The sequence below is a fragment of the Panicum virgatum genome, chromosome 6K (assembly GCF_016808335.1).
Source record: "Panicum virgatum strain AP13 chromosome 6K, P.virgatum_v5, whole genome shotgun sequence".
Taxonomy (NCBI): domain Eukaryota; kingdom Viridiplantae; phylum Streptophyta; class Magnoliopsida; order Poales; family Poaceae; genus Panicum; species Panicum virgatum.
The window spans coordinates 43594339-43603784 of NC_053141.1; the positions used below are offsets into that span (position 1 = coordinate 43594339).

The 9446-nt window shown below is 43.6% G+C and overlaps 1 long non-coding RNA gene across 1 annotated transcript; it reads left to right on the plus strand.

Moving 5' to 3' along the window:
- The first annotated feature begins 2238 nt into the window (after positions 1-2238).
- LOC120712815 lies at positions 2239-2966 on the plus strand. Its single transcript, XR_005691022.1, has 2 exons — positions 2239-2550; positions 2660-2966. It is a non-coding gene; the product is annotated as an uncharacterized LOC120712815 (long non-coding RNA).
- The last annotated feature ends 6480 nt before the right edge of the window (positions 2967-9446 follow it).

Sequence of the window (9446 nt, forward strand, 5' to 3'; positions counted from 1 at the left end):
GGGGGTGGACGGTAAATGAAATACCGTCCACCCCCTGTCCCTCTCCTGACCGTCGGATTAGATTTGTGCGGTCTCGATCGACCGCGAGGCGACGCGGCCCTTCCGTCCTCCCCTAGCGCTGAGCCGCGGACGAGGAAAGGGAAGAGCTCTGGTCCATGCCGGCCGAGGCGCGCGAGTCACCACGGCGGGGTTGGCCAGCGCGCGGCACTTCGACGGCCACCTGCCTCTGCACGGCGCGGTACTCGAATCGCCGGCGGCGCTGGGCTCGCGGCGCACTTCACCTCTCGGCCTGTCTTGCAGTCGCTACCACCAGATGCTCGAGGACGGGCTTACGTCTCTCTCATCCTCGCTGCGAACGTTGGTTGCTTCTAATCTACGGGCAGTCCGGCAGCGGGAAAGAGGCTCCTCCGACGAAGACCTAAATCACTCTGTTCCGGCGGCCGTGCCACCCAACGCCATGGCAAGGTTACCGGCCTCTGTCATGGCCGGCACACTTGGATACTATAGTCTATAGGGGTGTTCGACGACGCCGGTGAACGCCGCGTATGCCGTAGGCGTGGACGTGTCATGGGATATAGTATATCCCAAAAGGCTACAACCCTTTATTTCTGATGAACTGATTAAACATGTCATGGGATATAGTATTCTCCACAAAGGGACGCTTGTTTCAGAAAGGGTGTATGGAAGAGCCCAAAGAGCTTTTGACCAGGGAGTTACTTCCTCCATCCATAAAAGAGTACAATTATGGGATTCGTGCCCATCAAACTAGTTTAAGTTCGACCAAATTTATATTAACTAATATTAAGTGCTTATATCTTCATATAAATTTATTATAAAAATATACTCCTTCCATATAGGAAAAGAATATTGTTTTGGACAAGATTTGGATCAAACATTGGAAATATAAATTATGAATAACTTTTAAGTCATTAAGTTTGAAAAGGTGAAAGCCATATGACTAGATTTGTCTTAAAAAGCAATTTCATAAAAATACACAAATATTATAGGGTGAAAACAGACAAAGTAATTAAGTAGGAAGAGTAAAATGGATTTTTTTTGAATAAATTGTGGGGGCGCCGCTTTATCATTTAAGATAGGGGAAAAGCAAGATGTTCAAAGTTCTTACACTGGAGATATTACAAAAAAAAAGACACTCGAACTCTAGAAAAGGTAAATTAAACATAAAAAGAAGGTAGCTCCGGTCTTCCGCAGGCCAAGAACCTGCAATTCATTCCAGCTTTTATCTCGTGCATGCATGACCTCCTCTGGCGTCATCACTCTTTGTTCAAAGATCTTTCTGTTTCTCGTCTTCCATATATATATATTCCACGCAGCATAGATCATGAGAGCCGCCTTTAACCTTCTTTCCTTCTTTGACAGATGAGCTAGCCCCTTCTCCCACCAGACCAAATGGATTTTTTTTTTTGGAAATTGATGGAGAAGCGGGTCATGGGGTACAGTGCGGTGTGCGGAAGTCGTTGCGAAGACTCGGCAAACGTTTGGTCCCAAGTATTTGAGAGCTACTTGCTCAAAAAAAAAAACTTTGAGAGCTACTGCCATGGAAATTGATTCAGAGTTTCATCAGTACCCTGGAGCATGGTATTGATTTAGTACCCTGGAGCACGGTATTGATTCAGATCATGATTTTTATAGGGCCACTTCTCTCTGTAGCAAACTTTACTAGCTTTTTGCAGGCTGTGTAGTTTAAAACTTTATCAAGTAATTAATTAAAATATATACAAACAAGTGATCAGTCAAGGTTTATATATAAATATAGATATTATAGGAGAAGGCTCAGGTTGGTGGAGACCAGGTCTCTCCTGGTTTCAGATTGTGTAATATATAGATATTACAGGAGAAGGCAACAATGCATCATCTTGGGAAATAAATACAATCCAAAATAAGCTCCATGGAATGTGTTTCTGCTAGGCTAGTTAATCCCTGTCGATTGTGAAGTTCAATTACAGCCTAAATATCTATAAAAACCATGGTTCAACTCTCTCCCTTTTTATTTTGGACACATTGCTGCATCGGTTAGTTTTGAACATGTTCATGACTGCCGACGGTGATGTTCAGAGAAAAAAAATCTAGGCACCGTTGAACTTGCTGGTATTGCTTTAAGTCTTCTCTTTCATAGGATCCTGAGTTATTGATCTTGGATAGTCAATGGCAAATTCAGTTATGTTTGTGCTATTTTTTATGTTGTCTCTGTGTTAGTAAGGTAAGAGTATGCAAGCAGCCATGCCTTTTGCTCTAAGAGATTAAGGATTTTTAGCTTGTTAAGTTGCTTTTGGAACATGGGAGCGAGAGGTACTATTCTATATTGGCCCGTACAGTATACAAGGAGTAAGGCAGCTTTAATTTTGATGAGCTTGAGGTCCATGCATGTTACTTGGTTGTTGACTTGTTGAGCAGATAAACTGACCACATGAGCTGTACCATGTTGATTGGCTTAGAAAGGAAAAGACGACCATGTTGAGGTTTAGCTTTTCTGCTGTCCCTGTTCTTTGGAGCAGATTGTACCTGTTCTTGTCTTCATTGTTTAGAAAAGTAATATTGAAATGCATGCTGGTGGTTTGAAGCATTGTGTCATTACTTCTTTCAGCGGTGCTTTGGTAATTATTTAACTAATGTGAACTTTCTCTGTGTTACTTTGTAGAGCATTTGCTGCAAACAGTGCATAGAAGGTAGAAGTTATTTCGTGACAGGAGTGGCACAAATGTAGATTGGCGAAAGTAGATTATGGTGTTGCTGGTGACTTTGGGATCACAGATATTGGTGCTAGAGTTCTTCCTAGTGTCTTTTTTTTTTGTTCCAGATTGAAAATGGGCAAATAAATTTCTGGTCTCATTTTATTTTGTATTATCTATCTGGATATTTGCATGGACATGACCATATGTAAGCCATTCATTTCAGTTGGCAGTATATCTTGCTATTGTGAAGGCCACATGATCATATTGTTGCTCTGTTTATCCCCTGATTTTTTTAATTTTATGAATCTTTCTTATGTTCCTACACATGAAATTGTTTAGAAAATGGTGAGCTGCAAGCAAATGGTTTTTGTTCTGGAATTATATAGCAAAAAATGTGCTAATTAAGAGCAAATATATATTATATTATATAGCAAATGGTGTTTGAATGATGCAAAACAATGGGGGAGATGGCACGTCCGAACGGGAGGTGGGGATAGGGGTGGTAAAGGGTCCAAGATTTTGAATTAGAAAATCTAAAGGCCGGGTTCTAAAAGGGCCGGGCTTTAATTTTATATAATTTTAAACTAAATAATTTAAGGATCTTGTTGGGCTGTGAAGAGACTACTAGAGCTATGGCCCGTTACCACCCCTCGGTGGGGAGCGGCACGCAGGAAGCACACTGCCAAACAGTGACGGGGGAGGTCACCCCTCGGTGGGGAGCGGCACGCAGGAAGCACACTGCCAAACAGTGACGGGGGAGGTGGGGAGCGGCACCCAGGGAACCACAGGGAATTAAAAATCCACAAAAATCCCCCTCGGGGGTTAAATTCCCTGGGTTAATAGCCCTTTACTTCCAAACTAAGCCTAGAGTGGAAAGTCGAGGCGGCTGCGGTCCGCCGGTGCTGGATGGCCGGAGCTGGAACCCCCGTGGCCGGTGGCTAGCGACGGGGGCAAGAAGAAGCATGGGTTCGAAGGCCGACAATTTGGCGGTGGGTGGGCTGACGACACAACGATAGGTGGGTGGGCGGGCGGCGCGGCGGCAGTAGCTGTCGGCCGGAGTTGTGGACGAGAGAGAAAGAAGATGAGAGGTGAAGGAGCGGCGTCGGCCCACGACAGCTCATGGTGGTGGAGCTTTTATGAGGTTTCTTCTCCCAGTCTAGGTGTAACCGGGAATAGCGCCCAAAAAGAGGCAGGAGTGACAGAATGAGAACATAGTAGTTCATTGTCTTCTGCTAAAACCTATCATCGTGCTCCCCTCTTAAACAAAAGCTATATACTAAATCTATCACTTTTAGTCTTTTAAACGAAGAATTGAAGGAACCAGGTGAAATTAATACAGGCACACAGGATTTACATTTCTGGGCGAGTCTGATGAAGGTATAACTAGATTTTTTAAAATTCGAAATTTTCATGATAAAAGATGGTCTCAAGTAAGATTTTGGAAAGACACTTGGTTGGGAAATAATTCTTTACGGGATCAATACCCACAACTTTATAATATAGTCAGGAAGAAGCAGGATACGGTGGCTGATGTACTAAGTACACAGATCCCGAATCTCTCCTGGCATAGAGATCTAATTGGTAATAAGTTAGTGATGTGAAACAATCTTGTCTCACATCATTCAACTGTCGTTCTCAGCTAAGATAGGGATGACTTCAAATGAAACTTAGACCAGACAGGTGTTTTTTCGGTACACATTATCTGGGATTAATCAATCAGAACATTCCTAACCTAAATAAAGAGAATGTGGAAATTAAAAGCCCCACTCAAAATAAAAATATTCCTCTGGTATCTTAGACGATGTGTTATTCTTACAAAGGATAATTTTGCAAAACAAAATTGGCAGAGGAACCAACATTGTTGTTTTTGTCGTGAAAATGAAATGATACAACATCTGTTTTTTGACTGGCTTCGGTCTATGCGGCCTGGGACATACCAAAACCTCATAATATGCCTAGTATGTTTGGGAGCTGGCTCATTGGAATTCCTAAAGAATATAAGCCACTAGTACTTCTGGGCGCGGCAGCTTTGTGTTGGTCTGTTTGGCTATGCAGAAATATTGTGGTGTTTGATAACAAAAAATCTTCATTTTTTCAGGTTATCTACTCAACTACGCACTGGCTCTGTACATGGACTATTCTTCAGAAGCTTACTTCGCAAGACAAACTTGTGGCTTCTCATTTCTTGGCACAAGTGGCCAAGGATTTTTTCGCTCGGGCACATGGGTGGCGGTCTAGTCTTAGAATTGATAGTCATTAGTGTGGAAGGATCTATATCAAACTTTTTTTTAGGCTGTGTGTCGTTTTAGGCAGAGGTCGGGAAAATTTCAAGACGATGTATCACTTTGATGTATTGTGCTTGAAATTATTAAAATTTCTTTTTTCCAAAAAAAAGGCACACATGATTCAGCCTTGCTTTGGGTTGGGGGTGAGTTAAACTAAGTACAAAAAATCGAAGACTTTGGGATCTACACACGGCACACCACGTTCGTTTGCAGGAGGGGAGACAACTGCTTAAGTTTGTGCAAAGTGTTCGACTTACCAGATGACATGTCATGGTTGCACATCACTAGCCCACCGAGGGGAAAAGGAAGGAAAGGGCAAAGGGTGAAAAAAACCAACAGAAACAGAGTACGTCATTGACGTTTGGGCCAGGCTGAATAAGGTAGTGGGCCGAAATCCCTACACAGAAATCTGGCCTGACAGAAACAACAAAGTTCACGGGCCATGATCTCCCTTACTGGGGCAAAATTAGTGAGCCGCCAGTTTCTCGACCCATGTTGTCGTCTGTCTACACGCGTCACACACGCACTCGTATCTTCTTCTTTTTTTCTTCTTGCGAGCCGTGTCTGAAGAATTTGCAAGGACCACCTTTACCTTTTTGAAGTGAATGAGCGTTGATTACAAGCTGCAGGCTTGCGGAGGCATGGCCATGGCCTCAGTCCAGATTCAAGTGATGGAGCAGCACTACGAGATTTAAAAAACCAAGGCACATTTCTGTCCTCCAATTGAGAAACCAAAGCTGGAACAGGTGTCATCATGCAGAAAAGCAGACACTACAAGGCAGGCATACATTGGATGAACTATTCCTCTTACTCGTAGGCCTTAGCAAGGGCACATTCAGATGTCAGAATTCAATTCAGCAACAGCTACAAACAGAATCTGATCAGACCGACACAGGTGCAATGAACAAGGAACAAGCTGTTCCGGATCACTGAGGCTACTTCCAACCATTCCTCCATCCAACTCCCCCCAAACGTATTATTTACTATATTTTATTACCTCCCTCCAAAAAGTTCCCCCCTATAATTCTTTCTCTCCAACCATTCCCCCCATGTCTATTCCCCTTATATACTATCACTCATTAACTAATTACTTTTTTATCGTTTTTGAATTTAAAAAAATCATACAGTATTTGTACTGTCACAATACATATTATTATCATGTTACGGGGCTCAAACGGGATTAATATCGCGATGAAATGGTGTAATTAGAATATATGGGGAGTTGGAACTCACTCTATATGTGGGGGGAGTTGGAACTCTCCCCACATATAGAGGGAGCTATAAGGGAAACCATTGGAAACGATTTCCCCTATAGCTCCCCCGATATGGGGTGGGGGGAGGGATAGAGGGCTCCGTTGGAGCTAGCCTGAACACCAGCCTAGCTTCGCGAAATACTCAATCTTCTATACACCCTGGAAACGGAGGCTTCGGAGTGCTCCTGGGAGCGCTTCGTTCCACTCACAGGTCGACACGTCGCTTGCCTCGCCAGATCCTCGGCCCGCCGGTGGGGAGGGACGCCCGCGCGGGCCCTGGTTTCTCCAGCACCGCCTTCCTCGGTCTCTGCGGCTCGGGCCCGCCATGCTCCGAAAAAAATACAGCGCACCGCCTCTCCCTCCTGTGGGCCCAAGCGAGACCTGCTGAAACCGTCTCCAAGGACGACGCGGTCTCTTGCTGCGCTCCTTTTCGTTTTCGTCTCCATTTGTCGGAGGCGGTGTAGGGTTCCGAAAGGGGCCGGCGCCGCCGTCAGCGGAGGGGGACCTCGCTGCCGGCGAACGCGCCGGCAGACCGGCGGCCGACCGGGCCGCACCGATGCTTCCCTCCTCCCGCCGCCCTCCCATACTAATGGGGACGTGGGTTCCCGATCTTCCGTCAGGTTCTGGATAACTCTCGTTGTAGGCGGAGCGAGACACACCGATCCGGCTTCAGATCCTAAGACCCGAATCCAGCAATCTTAGCACCACAACTCCTCTGGTTATCAACCGTGTCACAACCCGGTTGACCTCGCCAAGAAGGCTAATCCCTGCAAGCGCAATGAAGAACACAAGCAAGAACTCGAAAGAAACGCAGCTCAAATAGAGTGACTCTGCAGATGAATGATTAATCTCACAAGTTGGGGTTTCACAAACCGATGAACGGCGACAACTGTTCTTGACAGAATGAATCTAAGCAAAACCCAAGTAACTTAATGGCGGCTGCTGAGTATATAGAAGAGAGAGGCTAGGGGGTGGCCAAGGGGGTGGCCGGGCAACCCTAGGGAGTACAAGGCCTTCGGGCCCAAAAATTGGCGTCGCTGCATCCAGGCAGAGTCTGGTCGTCATGTTGTTTCGACGATACCCGTCGACTTCGAGCGTATTTTGATATGGGATCAGTTGGGTTGGAAAGCTTATCTCCTTAGCTTTCCAACGATATATAGAACGCCCAAAACAGAGCCCGTATGTGGCCTGGGCGTCCGTTTTCGTGAGGCCTGCTCCTGCAGTCCGAACCGGACTCGCGAATAAATCGGACTTCAATGTGGATTGGGCTTTGAACTCTATCTTCGCTTGGACTTTGGTCATATGCGTATTGGTTATGTCCTCATCATTCTCCCCTTCTTGGTTTTGAGTCGGTTTTGAGTCGTCCTCGACTCAAAGTCGCTGATGCTTGCGGAAGTAGTTGTTCCCATTCTTGACATGATCCTGCGTTGCTCCCCTTCTTGAAATTGAACCTGTTGTGATAAAACAAACAAAGAAGTACAAGAGGAACTCTGCGTGATAGGATTAGTCTTAAAATAGCCCTCTTTTTCATCAAATTGTTGCATAGCAAAAGGAGATTTCAGATTTGAACACATATAAACACGATGCACCATGTACTCACCTTTACAATTATAATTGCCAATAAAGTGATATGTACATCGAGATAACCATGGCAATCCAACACATTTAAATTTCTCCTCCAAACTACTAAGTGCACACAAAGTATCAAACTCTATATAACCCAAAGTATTTAAAGAAGACAACAATTTCCTTTCATCCTTTTCTGTAGCAATTGGAATCAAATGTTTATTTTTAGCATAAGTCTTTGGTTCCAAAACAAAAGAATCAGTTTCCTTCACAAGTTGTGGCACAGTGATAAATATAGAACTATCACACAACTCTTTTTTATCACAAAAATCAGTAGAATATTTATCATGTGACAAAGTCAATTCAGATTTGGTGTCCACTAAATGTTGCTCTATTATAGCATGAGTGGTGGACAATTTCAGCACATCAAGAGAGCTCTTACCTGAGACAATTATCTGTTCATTCTCTATCACCTTGTCTTCTGTTTTAGATACATGCTGCAAAATATTAGGTCCAACAGAAGACAAAGCGATATCTTTAATTTGTACAAAATCAGATTTAGAGGAAGACACTGTAACATCTGAAATAATCCATTCTTTTCTAAAAGGCTCATTCTTTCTTCTCTCTGCTCTTTCAAGATCGGCTTCTAAAATTTCAGCTGCGGTCATAGATTTAAGTGTAATTTTTCTTCCATTGTAGTTGAAAGAATATCTATTTGCAACCCTTTTATGTACCACATCATTTATATTAATCCATGACGTTCCTAGCAATAAATGACATACTTGCATGGGTACTATATCAAAATCAGCACTACTCTTGTAAAAACCAATGCTAAACTCAATATGTGCAATTTCAGTTACCTTAATCTTATCGTAAGAATTTACCCATCGCATGTAGTATGGATGTGGATGTGGCTTTGTGGTCAGACCAAGCTTCTCGACTAGCTCTAAACTTGCAAGGTTGGTGCAAGTCTCACCATCAATGATGACTCGGCAACGTCGTTCCATCACGGCAAAGAAAGTCTGGAACAAATTGTTGAATTGATTTTGCTCCACTTTCTCCATTTGAGAACTCAAAACTCGTTGAGCAATCTCAGTGTTTTCTGACATTGTTAGTAAGTAGACAAGAGAAAACACAAAAGGTTATCCCTATCAACTACTATATGTGGATGTGGATGGTGGAAACACAATCTCGCATGTCTTACCCAGCTCTTACAAGTGTTCTTACCAATGCAAAGCAGAGGATGGTACAACCGGTGGCTGGTTCGTGATACCTGTGAGGAAGTGGTACCAAGATTGCAAGATCCTCTGGGTGTACTGATCTGAAGATAATATGTAGAGCTTTGGGAGGCTTTATTTAGTAGCAAGGATTAGCACAATTGAAAATCAGATAGCAAAAATTGAATAAATATCCAAAGTACTTATCAATGTTGCTGGCCTAAACGTGTTCCTAGAACTAGTTCAAGCAAGCAAGCGACATATACCAAGCACAAAGGACACAAAAGGATGCAAGCACTTCTGATTTTTTTTTCTTTTTTTTTTGTGCGGCTCTTTTTTATGCACTTGCCTTTTTCTTTCTTTCTTTTTCTATTCAAAAGTGGCACAAGAGCAAGAGACAACTCCACACTATCACAAAATTATTGTCTGTAA